Below are 16,105 nucleotides of genomic sequence, written 5' to 3'. Positions count from 1 at the left end.
ACACGGATGTAAAAAGGCAGTAAGTAAATGGACTTATGGATCCTTGAAGACCTCGTCGGCGTCCACACTCGCATCTGCTCCACTGCATGGGGTAAATACGCATTCAGACGCACGCGCGACTCCGCAGCAGGACTTCAAGGCTCAACAATTGTTACACGGCGATTCGGACACGGATTTCATCCCTCATTTGAAGAGGTGTAACCCGCAGCATAAACTGCCACAAGGAGGACTTCAATCCAGACCGTCGGCGATCTTCTGCTGTGGATTCCCCACAACGTGTGCACGAGCCCCGGGAATCCCTTACCTTATGCAATGTAATAATAATATACTCATCTTTATTTGTGTAGCCACGACTTACTTTGTGGCGCTTTCAGAGCACGGGGGACACAGACAAGACGGTTACATGTGGTCTACACTTAGGCCTCGTGTACACGGACACGCCAAGGATTCAATGTGGGAAATCTCGCACGGAATCCTCCGGCTGATGGCGACCCTGCATACCTGTCAGAAGACGTCCCCTTTCTGTATGCGGACGTGCCGCCGGCGCTCTGGTGCGCATGCGCAGTACAGAGGACACCGTCCCATCGCTTAGGCGGATCCGCGACACTTCTGTAATGCTCATTGCAGAAGTGCCGCAGGAGGGACAGCTTTCATTGACTTCAATGCGTATCCACTCTGAAAATAGAGCATGCTGCGATCTTAGTTCAGCGCGTTGCGGCCGAGGAATCTTCACACACATCAATGGGCACTTTGAGCAGCGGATCGCCCGCGCCTGCTGACAAGCGCAGAATCGGCTACTTAATTTGCCCCGTGTGCATGAGGCCTTACTTGGAGAGCCGGCGTGGGGGCGCTTCAGGAGGTACAGGGGCAAGAGAGGAGGATTGGGGGGCACAAAACACTTTGGAAAGTACATGCGGTATTAATTAATTAGGAAACAGAATGGAGGGGGGGGGTGATAAGGAGGTACTGGGGCAGAAGATGTATAGGACAGGCAAAGTGGAAGGTGTGGGGAGCCATAGGGAGGGGCATGGGCATGTTAGATGAGGAGTTTTGGTATGCCTCCCTAAAGAGGTGCGTTTTTAAGGCACATCAGAGATTGTCCGGATGCCTTGGGGTAGAGCGTTCCAGAGGATGGGTGCTGCTCTGGTGAAGTCCTGGAGGCGAGCGTGTGAGGTTCGTATTAGAGGGGTGTTTAGTCTGAGTGTGCTAGTTAGCGGATCCTAAGTGTGGGCTGGGTGGTGTACAGACAGGAGGGAAGTGATGTACGTTGGCATGGCGCCATGGAGAGCTTTGTGGGTGAGGGTGATGAATTGAGTTTTGTAGAGGATGGGCAGCCGGAGCAGTGACTAAGGCGTTTGAGAAGTGACTGGATATGAAAGTATGCGAATTGCCAAGTATGCCGTGTCCATGGTGAGCTTGAGGCCTGCATTGGCGCATGTTCACATCTGCCCGACTGAAGACTCGTCCGCGAGCAAACCAGAAGATCCAGAGGGTTCCCCTGCGGCAAAAGTCATCTCGTAGACCGCTTCAGTAGTATGGTAAGCCCATGTTAAAGGGATGGTGATCATGCAACGGACGAGGCAATGCTCACTTGTACGTGCTCGCCGGTCAGCTGTACATCCGTGTGACCGTGGCGTCATACAGCTTGTCGCCCCCGTAGAGGAGATTCTTGGCTCATGTAAGAGAAAGAGCCAACCGGCCAGCTTGTCAATCAGTGACCATTACATCCGGTCGAGAATTGACCTACCTAAAAGGACCCTTAAGGCCTTCTTACCATCGTTCACTGAACGGCAGCAGAATTTGTTCGCTCCTCCTTCAGTTTCTACATACAGGAAGCCGAGCGACGGATCGCCGTGTGAACAGGCAGTTATCACAACTGCCTGTTTACTGTGAATGGAGGCGAGTGGCTGGATCCCCGGCACTAGCAATGACCGCTCCTGTGGACAGGTCCAGGAGTGATCAGTGGGACCACCGGCTGGACATCTGTGCCCAAAAGATCGTCCCGTGTAATGGGGCTCATTAACACGAGCGTACCCCCTGCCCGTAACTATCGCACAAACCCAGTGAAATAAACTGATGGATTCAGGCTTTTTTTACGGACCAAGTAACAAATGTATGTAAGGCGACGCACGCTCATTACCATAGCGAAGAACGCAAGCGCACCGCCTTCTGAAGAGAGTCATTGCTGCGTGCGCTGACACAGGACACATGGGAGCGGGTGACGGGACACAACTCCCCGGACTCCCCAAACTAGAACGGCGTCTGTGCCGACAGATCCTCTTAAGAAAGTCGCTCGTCAAGTTTCTTCTATACGACTGCAGTATCCGCAGCTCTCCCCCCGAGGACGAGGGATCCATACGTGTCACACAACATATTGTTAAGAGCCCTTGACGACGTGCAGAGAACATTTTCGTTACCTGCCAATCATTTGCTCCATTTTCCCCTCTTTTGCGCAGCCACATATAACAAGGCGCCGATGAGAAGCGGATTATCTCTACGGTTCCAGCGGCGTCCGATCCTCCCTTGTGGATGGAGATGAAACACGGAGAGCGAGAAATCGAGGAGGATGGCGAAGTGACAGGAGCGCCAGCTGTAATAATGCGATTTACTGCATCTGCGCTAATAAAGGACGGAGGAGGGGATTGGAGTCTGACGGTTCTTCCAGCTTCACTAATGACATCCGAGATGTGAAGAACTTCAGTCTCCGGGAGCAGAAAGTTGGTGAAAAGCTGGAGGAGGACATCCAATTATACGACGAGTAGGAGATCCGCGCGGCGAACGCTCCAAGGACGCCATTAAGCGAGCGCACGTGATTCCACGGTAATTGCTGAACTGGCCGAAGAATTTCGTCTGCACGTTTCACGCCGAAATTCCGCAGCGACGTACAGAACAAAGCAGGCGTTGAGGTTTCAACAAACCCTTTTGTCTTATAGACGCAGATCTGGAAACCCAAAGCCTGCCGTAAATGTTGTGCACTCGCACCCCAATAGCGCCGGTGACGACGCTTCACGCAGAATATTTCAACACCACACGGCGAAATTTGCCACCACGGAAATCCGCACTAAAATCTGCAAGTAAATGTAGATTTCAGTGCAGAATTTGGCCATTTTCAGCTCCGCATCCAAATCCGCATGTTAGGACTTTAGTGCAGGATTTTCCCCGAATTCCGCTGCGTCCGGCTGAACATTTCCATCTATTAGGCTAACTTCACACGAGCGAGGGCGATACTGCGCTGTGAATTCCGTCCCCACATCGTGGTTGCCATTTATGTCAAAGCAGCCTCATATCACTCCGGGATGAGGGGATTCTCTGATGCGGCTGTCATTGCTTTCAATGGTGCCAACGCTGCTGCCGCCGATGCCGCTGACAGCAGTGGGATAGAATGTGCCGCGACTTGTTTTCCGCATTGCTGTGCCATACAGGAAACCATCGCTCATGTGTATGACCCCTTTTGGATCATGTTTGCGCGTCTCGCAACACATAAATCTTGTGTGATTTTCTCGCCCGCGTGAAGGCGGCCTCATGGTGTGTTCGCACGAGCGGAATATTTCCACAGAAGCTTAAAGGGGTATTCTGGAAACTGGGCAAAGTTTTCAAAACTTTCCCTAACAATGCATTGCGAGAGGGCAGCGTTTCGATACGCACCTCGCTTTGAACAGAATGGGGAATAAAAAAATATCACAGTGCGCACGTCCATGATCAGGTCATTGGCGGACATACGCAGCCCATGCGCGGTCCTTGGCGACAAGGCGTATGGACTGTAACGGGAGAGCAGCAGTGTTATACGCATACGCCCGTGTGATCCATCAGGGAGGCTGCATTGATGGCTCGGTGCCCTTTGCTCTCTCCTCTCCTGCACCTTCTTATCCACTCATTTATGATAGGAGACACCCAGCTGTCGGGCCGGCCTCACCGACGGACCTTCTTCCGAGACTCAGTCTACAGTTTCAGTATACAGTGATATGTAGAAGCTGAAGAACCCTATTGCAAAAATGATCAGCCCTAAATACGTGTGTTCAACTGGAAAAAAACTGCCCCCCCGCCCAACTTGTCCAAGAAGCCAACATGGGTTCAGCTCCTCTAACCCCATCAGCCGACCATCGGAAGCCGCATCCAGAGGTACATTTGCGCGGTTGTGGGTAATGAGGCACCGCTCGGCTGTGTGATGTAGGGGCATGCTGTGTGTTGTGGTACATAAGGAAGGTGCCGAGTACAGAGAAACCCTCCGTGTCATGGACCCCTTTAACAAGGGCTTCTGCAGAAGCCCCCATCGCTGTGCAAGTCTCCATCTCCGCGGCACGGATCTTCCATTCCGACGCCGATCAGATGATTTCACAGTAATGAGCTTCTCATCAGCGCTCGCTCTTCACATCATCTTATGAGATCTTTGAACTGATCGCACCGCAACCCAGAAAATTATTCACAGCGCCGGCGGCAGATCTACCAAGACAAACAATCAAAGAGGAGGAAATAATAAAACAGCGGCGCACCAAAGACGAGCGGAACGCGAGACGGCGATTAGAAGGGCTCACGGCGGCGGTCATACCAGTGGGATAATAACAAAGCAGAAGGCTGTGGAAACAACCGCCGGGGTCAGAGGGCAGCGCTGCAATCAGGCAGAAAATACATAGTCCGACAGAGAAACAGACCGCCGGGCGGGGAGCTTGTACCGCGCTTACGAGAGGGGGCAGAAAGACAATGACCTCCTACATAAACATTCGGTAAGGAATTTTTGGATTTTTTTTTTCACTTTTGATGTCAAGATCCAGAATTGGAAAAACATTAAAATGCTCTGGTAGGATTACACTGACAGGAGACACCTATATATAGATAACACAGGAGCCACCATTCACAATAGTCACAGCTCACCTCCTCCACTCCCTGTACAGACAGGATTACACTGACAGGAGACACCTATATATAGATAACACAGGAGCCACCATTCACAATAGTCACAGCTCACCTCCTCCCCTCCCTGTACAGGCAGGATTACACTGACAGGAGACACCTATATATAGATAACACAGGAGCCACCATTCACAATAGTCACAGCTCACCTCCTCCCCTCCCTGTACAGACAGGATTACACTGAGAGGAGACACCTGTATATAGATAACACAGGATCCACCATTCACAATAGTCACAGCTCACCTCCTCCACTCCCTGTACAGACAGGATTACACTGAGAGGAGACACCTATATATAGATAACACAGGAGCCACCATTCACAATAGTCACAGCTCACCTCCTCCCCTCCCTGTACAGGCAGGATTACACTGACAGGAGACACCTATATATAGATAACACAGGAGCCACCATTCACAATAGTCACAGCTCACCTCCTCCCCTCCCTGTACAGACAGGATTACACTGAGAGGAGACACCTGTATATAGATAACACAGGATCCACCATTCACAATAGTCACAGCTCACCTCCTCCACTCCCTGTACAGACAGGATTACACTGAGAGGAGATACCTGTATATAGATAACACAGGAGCCACCATTCACAATAGTCACAGCTCCCCTCCTCCCCTCCCTGTACAGACAGGATTACACTAAGAGGAGACACCTATATATAGATAACACAGGAGCCACCATTCACAATAGTCACAGCTCACCTCCTCCCCTCCCTGTACAGACAGGATTACACTGAGGAGACACCTATATATAGATAACACAGGAGCCACCATTCACAATAGTCACAGCTCACCTCCTCCCCTCCCTGTACAGACAGGATTACACTGGTAGGTGACACCTATATATAGATAACACAGGAGCCACCATTCACAATAGTCACAGATCACCTCCTCCCCTCCCTCTACAGACAGGATTACACTGAGGGGAGACACCTATACTGTATATAGATAACACAGAATCCACCATTCACAATAGTCACAGCTCCCCTCCTCCCCTCCCTGTACAGACAGGATTACACTGAGAGGAGACACCTATATATAGATAACACAGGACCCACCATTCACAATAGTCACAGCTCCCCTCCTCCCCTCCCTGTACGGACAGGATTACACTGGTAGGTGACACCTATCTATAGATAACACAGGAGCCACCATTCACAATAGTCACAGCTCACCTCCTCCCCTCCCTGTACAGGCAGGATTACACTGGTAGGTGACACCTATATATAGATAACACAGGAGCCACCATTCACAATAGTCACAGCTCACCTCCTCCCCTCCCTGCACACTGACCACTAAGCCTAATAATATTTACTATGGATATAAAGTAAAATACGTCACAAATAAAACAAATCATGTGAATAAGTAAAGGCATTCCAAGATTACCACATGAAGTGGAAGATGGATACCGTGGGCTCGGTCACGCGGGCCCCAGCTGGCCGGGGGGGCAAGCGGTCAACAGATGCTGTTATACACGAGGATCCAAGAGCACCGCGACATTTCCATTTTTTACTTGTGTTCTGGTGATGTTTTGCGGGAATTTTCAGCATTTTTGTCCCAGCATGTTTGTGAAACAACGGCTCCCGCGGACGGCGACAATACGTTATACCGCGCTGCACAGAAGTGTCACATGACAGATATTCGCAGCATCCGGTGCGTCAGAGAACCAGGAATAACCCGTGTGATCCCGAGAACCATGGAAACTCTGATGCTCGCCGCGGTATCAGCGAATGACGCTGCGCATTACTTATTTATGAATGGAACGTTGGCCCACGACACGTTACCTGCGATGGCAGCAGCTGGTCACACACAGCAAACGCTGCACAGCATCCACACGCATGTGCGTCCGCAGATTAGTGCTGGCGGCGGCAGACGGTTACAGACTCACAGGCACGCCGCCGCAGGTTAATTCACACTGTGAGTTTCCCACAGAGTGTGGATAAGATTTCTTGGCCCGCAGAGTGGCCGCTAACACATCAACACGGCGCTTTGGCGCAATTTTACTTTCGCTTTCAGCCACATCTCCCTGCGGCCGACGGAATGTTTTAGCGCACACCATCATTGTGATGGGTAATGAGCTGCGCGAAACGGACAAATACAGAACAGACCGCGCTCGAAAGTCTCAGCGCTGTCCAGCGTCGCGATTGAGGCCCAAACAAGTAGCGAAAAAAGCGCCCGTGTGAGCGGCCTTGGATACGGTGGGGTCCCTGTGATGGGGCGGGGGGCTGTGACGGGTGTTTAGATACGGAGGAAATCTTTTTATAACTTTGGCCGCTCAGCGCCAGGAATAACGGACAGAATATTTTCAGCGTCCGGTCGTTACACACGTGGCGATAGAACAGCGTTATTCTTCATCTAGGATGGAGAAGGTTTGTAGGAGAGGGGGAGGGGTTTCGTTTTTTGGGTTTTTTCCCTTTAAATATTGAACTTTCTCCCGCTACATTTCCTGTCGCAGCCGGTCCGGCGGCCCCGCGGTTTACCCTCACGGTGAGCGGCTCCCCTGCAGCGTAGCAGCCGGCTCTGGCGCACCTTTGTAGCCGACGTCCACCTCTCACATCAGTGGCACGCAGTTTCCACGCTGGTTATTCCTAATGGCGCCATTTGTCCGTCACGATACACTTTCACCAGCGCAGCAGACGAACCGTTCACAAACTGCGCCGTTTAAGAAATCCCGCCATTCTCGGCCCGAAAGCCGATAATCATCCCTTATAGCAACTGATAAATCGCCCTTCCCCGCCCCACGATTAGGAGCGATATGCGAGCAAATGGCCGGTCGCACCCCTTAAACACCCACTGAGTGCCCCACATGGGTCACGCGCTGCCGCCATCGACAGTAGGAGTCATAATCATACGTACGATTTATATTGGCCAGTAGAGTTTCTATTTGGCCCAGCTTGGAGCCGACGGCGGCCCGTTATACACTAAACACATCCATAGGTCTCCATTTACTCGCTAGAAGCCAAAAATCGCCTCCTTCTAGCCCCAAATAATGAGGCAATTAAGTCCCGCCCCTTGCTGCCTTTTATCACACACACACATATTGTTCAGCAGAGGAGGAGCGCTGCTCCGCACAGGATAATGCGCCTCAGTCAGCCTGGCATGCATCTGCATAGAAGAGTGCAGCAAAGTCCAAGAGACGCGCGTTTATCTTTTTTGAAACACGTGAGCCTATCTATAGGCAATGTATACCTAAGCAGCAGCACCACAGGCATCCACAGGAGGGCGCAGCGGGAGATCTTCCCAATATATGCTTGCAATGTATACTGTAAATGGGACATGAATGCGCCCGGCGACCACCACTGGAAAAAGGCAGAAAGAACACGTTGCTTGTGATCCCGCGAATCAGCTGATTGAAGTGAGTGCCGCTGTCACTTCAGCGTCATCCATTGTATAGTGGCTGTGCCTGGTATTGCAGCTCTTGCCCATTCACTGGGGCTGATCTCAGGCTATGTGATGGCAGCCTCTACAATCGGCCGTTCAGCGGGATCTCCGATCCTGCGGATGGGTCAGCAATAGTTTAGTGCTGGAAAGCCTCTTTAACCCTTTCCAATCCAATTTGCATCCTGGTTTTCCTAGGGGGCCTAACTCTTTTTCTGCCATTATACAACGACGCTATCTGCTGGCTAAAGCCAGTACTGCATGAGGTGACACGTTGGATAGGCTCCAACAGCAGAGAGGCTGGCAATATACAGTAAGAGAACCCGGACGGATGTCTTCCAACATCGGAGCTGTACAGCCTTAAATCATAATGTCTTCAGATGTCAGACAGTGGATTGGAAAGGGTTAAGCCCTCAAACCTGCCCCAACTTTTTCAAAAGCCCTGTGTGTAATATATATATATATATATATATATATATATATATATATATATATATATATAATCCAGCGCTGCAGCTCGCTGCGCTTCAGGGGTTTGTTGTGACAGATGATGTCATAGAGATCACATGACCGCTGCAGCCAATGAGAGTCTACACGTCATGGCGCTCAGGACGGGCGAGTCGGTGACAGGAGAATGGGCAGTGATGCTGCAGCCTCTCATTGGCTGCAGCAGTCACATGATTTCTCATGACATCATCAGTCGCAACAAACCCCTGGAGCGCAGCAAGCTGCAGCGCTGGTTACCGGTGGCCACAGAGGGGCGGGAGTATCTCTATTATTTTCACACGGGGGTCTTACTGGAAAGGGGTTGTGCAGTAACCAGACATCCCCTTTAATGGGGTCCGTTCAGTCCCATCAGAAGATTGATCTACGTGGCCAGCAGGTTCCATAATGAAGCAAGAAATGAGGACCGCTGCGCAAAGGTGAGCGGGGTCATAGAGCCGTTCTAGCGCTAGCCGGGGGTCTTGGTAATTGGACCCCAACTAAGTAAAACCAAATTAAAGGACTGCGACCAGTGCAGATGGGAATGACTGTTTGGAGGGTCGGATGGGCTGATATATATATACAGCGTGGCCGTGGAACATTAGCCCGGCATCACGCGCTTCTGCCCGTAGCAACCAATCACAGCGCAGCTTTCATTTTACCTCAGCTGTGTTAGAAATGAAAGCTGCGCTGCGATTGGTTGCTACGGGCAGCAAAGTTATTGGTAAGCGTGTGATGCCGCTGCTGTCCACAGCCGTCCTCCATTACTCCCTATTCACACATCATGATGCCAATATTCATACAAGACACAATGCGGAGATGCTGCCCGGCGTACGGCGGACCGCGCAGCGGAGTCGGCTCCAGCTTCCTGCGCACGTATTTGGCTAGCAGCGACTCCAACAAGGTGACACAGGTTGTAGCTGCACAACTCCAGCCGAAACACATCTGAAGGACGGAGCCCTGCGGGGTGTAATCACCATCGTGTCTACACGCCCGCAAATACACAAGCGCCACGCAGGAGCGACAAATGACAAGACGGGCGCAGGGAGGCTGACAGCTGCCCGAGTGCATAAATACAGCTGGTAAACGGCAGGCGTTCCCAAGGGAGGAGAGGTCAACCCTCAGGGCGGCAGGTGCGCCGCCGCTGGGACCGCAAATACAGCGTACAAGAGCGGGCACGGTGGATACAGGAAACATTATGTACACCGGCTGGCTGCACCCTCTATCAGAGCCTCCCTGCCCCCCTCTCACAGCCCCCAGGCCCCTTCTATCACAGGACCTCCGGCCCCCCTATCACAGCCCCCTGGCCTCTTCTATCCCTCTATCACAGGCCCCCCGGCCCCCTCACAATTGGCTCTTCCCTATATGGTAATTCCCCCGTGACCCCGGAGTGCAGCATAAAATCACGTGACAAGCTTTCCACGGATCAGTTTCAGTGTGAATCCACATTAGATGGGAAAATCCAGCGATCGGAGCGACTTCCAACGAGGCCCGGTCATCAGTGCTAGACTAGCCGGGGGCTCACCGCCAACTGCGGGGGGGCTTTCTTGTGTAACAGGGTGGAGAGTATAAAAGTAGTACCGGCCTTTGGGGTGTGCGACCTGCGCCCCTTCCCACTTCAGCGCGCGCAGCACTCAGTGGCGGTTGCCGTGTGAGGGATGTACACCTCGGCGAAGGTTTCTCATGCTACTGTGACGAGAACGCCCCCGACTACTGCAGGAACGGCCAAAATCACCCGCTCATCCACAGACGATTTGGAGTCAAAATTTGCACTAATAGTGAGGATTTCGCAGCACAATCCACAGCATTTCCATTACGTGTGACCCCGGCCTCAACAGCCAGCAAGTCCCTGTAGGAGACTGTTGGAGGGACTTACCTTTTTCTCCCCTGTCAGTCTTTTTACCGATCTTCACCTGGCTCCTCCGTTCCCTGGGTCAGCTCACCTCCAGCCGGCCGGGTCCTCTTCCTTCTGTTATGTAGCCTTCATTGCCAGCACTCTCCTTCCAGCGGGTCAGTGTACCCGGTCACTAGTGACGTAGCGCTCGCTGCCTAGACAGGAATGCTGAATCATACACCAGGCTATTGCAGAGACTGCGTGTGCATGAATGATGTCTCGCCGCTAGTGCTCACATACTACTGCAGCGTGACATTGCGCATGCACAGTCGCAGCAATAGCCTGCTATAGGATTCAGCATTCCCTGCTAGGCAGTGAGCGCTACATTACTAGTGAGCGGGTACACTGACCCGCCGGAAGGAGAATACCGGCAATGTATGCTACATAACAGAAGGAAGAGGACCCGGCCGGCTGGAGGTGAGCTGACCCAGGGACCGGAGGAGCAACGAGAAGATGGGTAAGCACACGCCCGGGGAGGAAGAGGTAAATACTGATTTTTTTTTACTAATGCCAGAACCCCTTTAAGGCTCCGCTGAATGTGACCGCCGGCTGACGGACTTCAATGACTCGCGATGAGGTCCTTCGGCTCCTCCTAGGGGCCGGTCACACAGCAGCATGATTCTGACAAGACACGACTGACATTCTTCCCCGACATCCCCGGGTCCGACTGTGGATATTGATGGAGAATTTAAGCCATCTTCAATTTCACATCAGAATCCGCAGGCGGCCGCCCCCCTGGACTGCGGTGCAGAGGCTACCGTGGCTTACAGGGCGTCCTGCGGGCGGACTGTGCCCATGCAAACGGCCCCCGAGGCGGCCATCGTCCTGACAGGGCAGATAGGATTAATAGTGCCCTGTATCAGATCTGTCCGATTACACATAGGATTCGCCTGCGATCACTGTAAGACGCTTCCAGCGGCCGTTCTACTCCACATCTTACCCAACTCTTATGTTTATTACAATGGGAGGTGCCCAAAGGAAATAATGGACAGGAGCCATCAGATCCAAGGCGGCCCTGATACCAAGAATGGCGCCGTCAAGGAAAACATCCAGCGAGAGGGGATCTTGTGGATGGAAACAACTCATCACTGAAAGGGGTCGGAGGAGGATGTCAGGAATCGTTCTGCCCAACAGGCTGCACAGTCAGCTGACTACAATGCTGGAGCTACAACTAAGGTGTCTGAACGCACAACTCGCCGTTCCTCCGCACAGATGGGCTATAACAGCGGATGACCAGTTCCGGCGCCATTGTGTGTAAGGGGAGCAGAAAGACTCCAGCGGGCAAAAGAGCGCAAAACTTGTATCACTGAGCAGCGGGAAAACATCTGTCAGATGGGTCCAGATATCTGTTGCTGATGGGAGGTCAGAATTTGGCGCAAGCAGCATGAATCGCTGACCCCTTCCTGTCAGTTGGTCAGAATATGTCAGCACCGCCATCTAATCTGCAGCGACTACAAGAAGCTTCCTGTCCGCAGGGGCCGATATTTATACTGACAGAAAGGCAGGATTTATAACACTTATAAAATGTAACAAGTGACACGATAAGCCCAGATGCCCCTCCGGCCCGATGCCACCCACAGATGGCACGTAGGAATGCCCAGCAGTCAGTAACAATATAATACTCCGCAGCGATTGTTGCTGGAGGATGCGCCAGTCAGCGCCCGTTGTACACACCTGCCAGTCGGACCCTCAGACGTGTAGCAATAACCAGCATGCTGCCATCCGCTCCTCATGTGCCCGTCACATCCTGAGGCCGCAGTCACCAGCGGTTACCTCTGGGCACCATACAACAGACACAACGACCGGAGAATCTGCTCCGTATTTACACCTGAGCCGCTGGATGAGACGCGGTTACAGAAAACCATTTCCAGACTAGGACACCCGCTGCAGAAACATATAAAGTCACACGCCGTAAAACATACATAAGGAACACGCAAGTCCAGACATACCGCATGTAACACGGATATAATAACACCTCCATGACATGTAATAACAGACTGACTGCACTATGTCACATGACACCGCAGGCACTACCTACCAACATACATGTAATACCCCTACATACAGCACACAATGACATCACAGACCCCGCCGCTGACAGCAACCAATCACAGCGCAGCTTTCATTGTACCTCAGCGGTATAAGGAAAGAACGCTGCGCTGTGATTGGTTGCTACCGGCAACAAGAACAGTGTGTCTTGCATACAGCCTTCAGGAGCGCGGCGGTCCGTCCCGTACAACATACAGTACATTTAGAGCCATTATATGTAGACGTGTGCTGCTATTACGTACCGTCACGGATATTATTGTGGTTTTTACATGATACTCTACAAATACACCCCTTCAGATTACCCATAGGTAGTGATATAACACGTGCCGGAACATACATGCAGTACAGGACACTGGATGGGTATTTACACAGGTATTATATAACAATACATACATAATGACACTACATATGAGAGCAGCACATATATGTACGGAGTAATACATGTGACATCATATCACAACATGTGCCAGGGCAGAAGGGCAGCACATACACCCTGCAGTGATATCATACATGGGGGGTCAGCCTACATACATGATGTAGGAGGGCAGCACATACATCCTGCAGTGATATCATACATGGAGGGTCAGCATACATACACCCCACAGTCACTATATATTGTATGTAGTTTGCATGAAGGGTTAGTCTACATACATGATCCAGGAGGGCAGCACATACATCCTGTGGTCATTATATACTGTATATAGTGATATCATACATGTAAGGTCAGTATACATACATGATCCAGGAGGGCAGCACAGCCCCCTCCCTGTAATTATATACTTATGTAATGATATTCTATATGTGTATGCAGTGATATCATACATGGAGGGTCAGTATACGTACATGATGTAGGAGGGCAGCACATACATCCTGCAGTGATATCATACATGGAGGGTCAGCATACATACACCCCACAGTCACTATATACTGTATGTAGTTTACATGAAGGGTCAGCCTACATACATGATCCAGGAGGGCAGCACATACATCCCGTGGTCATTATATACTGTATATAGTGATATCATACATGGAGGGTCAGTATACATACATGATGCCGATGCAGCACATACACCCAGCAGTGATGATATACATGTAGGATCAGTATACATACATGATGTAGGAGGGCAGCACTAACCCCCCTGTAATTATATACTCTATGTAATGATATTCTATATGTGTATGCAGTGATATCATACAAGTAGGGTCAGTCTACATACATGATGCAGGAGGGCAGCACATACACCCAGCAGTGATATCATACATGGAGGGTCAGTCTACATACATGATCCAGGAGGGCAGCACATACATCCTGTGGTCATTATATACTGTATATAGTGATATCATACATGTAGGGTCAGTATACATACATGATCCAGGAGGGCAGCACATACACCCTGCAGTGATATCATACATGGAGGGTCAACCTACATACATGATGTAGGAGGGCAGCACATACACCCTGCAGTGATATCATACATGTAGGGTCAGCATACATACACCCCACAGTCACTATATACTGTATGTAGTTTACATGAAGGGTCAGCCTACATACATGATCCAGGAGGGCACCATATACATCCTGTGGTCATTATATACTGTACATAGTGATATCATACATGGAGGGTCAGTCTACATACATGATCCAGGAGGGCAGCACATACATCCACAGTCATTATATACTGTATGTAGTTTACATGAAGGGTCAGTCTACATACATGATGTAGGAGGGCAGCACATACACCCTGCAGTGATATCATACATGGAGGGTCAGCCTACATACATGATCCAGGAGGGCAGCATATACATCCTGTGGTCATTATATACTGTACATAGTGATATCATACATGGAGGGTCAGTCTACATACATGATCCAGGAGGGCAGCACATACATCCACAGTTATTATATACTGTATGTAGTTTACATGAAGGGTCAGTCTACATACATGATGTAGGAGGGCAGCACATACACCCTGCAGTGATATCATACATGGAGGGTCAGCCTACATACATGATGTAGGAGGGCAGCACATGCACCCTGCAGTGATATCATACATGTAGGGTCAGCATACATACACCCCACAGTCACTATATACTGTATGTAGTTTACATGAAGGGTCAGCCTACATACATGATCCAGGAGGGCAGCATATACATCCTGTGGTCATTATATACTGTATATAGTGATATCATACACGGAGGGTCAGTCTACATACGTGATCCAGGAGGGCAGCACAGCCCCCCAGTCATTATATACTGCATGTGCTGCACTCCTACCCTACATGTATGATATCACCGCATATAGTATATAATGACTGGGAGGCATCAGTATATAACGTCATGTAGGGTCGGTCTACATACATGATGCCAGCGGGCACCAGGCACACAATGCAGCAGCAGGCACGGTCCAGGGGGGTGACACATGTGCCACTCGGCTCTGCTGACATGTAGTAAACATGATCCCGCCCCCTCCTGTCGGCCACTTACCGGAGCCCCGAGTCCACCGAGCGCCGAGTGCAGCGTACAATCCCGGATCCCGCAGCGCAGAGAGCGGGCGGCACCGGCTGCGTCACTCCCTCCCAGCCACATAGCCACGCCCACAGCCGCACCGCCCACCGGCCGGGCCTGGACACGCCCACCTGTCCTCAGCCTGCTGTGACGTCACGGGCGGCCGCGCGCAGCTCCTCACCTGTCGGCGCCGCACTGAGACCGCGCCGCCAGGGGCAGCACTGAGGGAGCGTTCACACGGCGCGGAACCCGGCAGTGCTGCGAGTGCTGTGTTTTTAACCACGAAACGTCTCGTGGAAAAAAGTCCGTCTGCAGACAAACGTATGCGCAAATATACTCCCATGACCGCCTGAGCCGCATCAGCGCAGAGCACCGTAATCCATGCGCAAATACCCTCACGTGACGTAATCCATGCGCAAATGCCCTCACGTGACCGCCTGATCCGCATCAGCGCAGAGCACCGTAATCCATGCGCAAATATACTCCCATGACCGCCTAATCTGCATCAGCGCAGAGCACCGTAATTCATGCGCAAATACCCTCACGTGACCGCCTGATCTGCATCAGCGCAGAGCACTGTAATCCATGCGCAAATACCCTCACATTACCGCCTGATCTGCTTCAGCGCAGAGCACCGTAATCCATGCGCAAATACCCTCACGTGACCGCCTGATCCGCATCAGTGCAGAGCATCATAATCCATGCGCAAATACCTGCAGCATAACCGACTGATCCACGTCAGCGCAGAGCACCAAAATTTATGTGCTAATACCCTCACGTGACCGACTGATTCATGTGCGAATTCCCGCAGCGTAACCACAAGTGAACGAGTGATCCGCGTCAACGCCGAGCACCGTAATTCATGCGCAAATACCCT

General features: G+C 51.3%; 1 protein-coding gene across 1 annotated transcript in view; it reads right to left on the bottom strand.

The window, feature by feature from the left end:
- Positions 1-15,299, bottom strand: part of MPP7 (MAGUK p55 scaffold protein 7) — a 329,284-nt gene extending 313,985 nt beyond the window's left edge. The window contains exon 1 of the mRNA XM_066585695.1: positions 15,208-15,299. The gene's annotated coding sequence lies outside the window, so the exon portion shown is untranslated. The remainder of the gene's footprint in view (positions 1-15,207) is intronic.
- Between the last annotated feature and the right edge of the window lie 806 nt (positions 15,300-16,105).

The sequence above is a fragment of the Eleutherodactylus coqui genome, chromosome 12 (assembly GCF_035609145.1).
Source record: "Eleutherodactylus coqui strain aEleCoq1 chromosome 12, aEleCoq1.hap1, whole genome shotgun sequence".
In the NCBI taxonomy this organism is placed as follows: Eukaryota; Metazoa; Chordata; class Amphibia; order Anura; family Eleutherodactylidae; genus Eleutherodactylus; species Eleutherodactylus coqui.
This window is presented reverse-complemented; position numbering and strand designations above follow the sequence as displayed.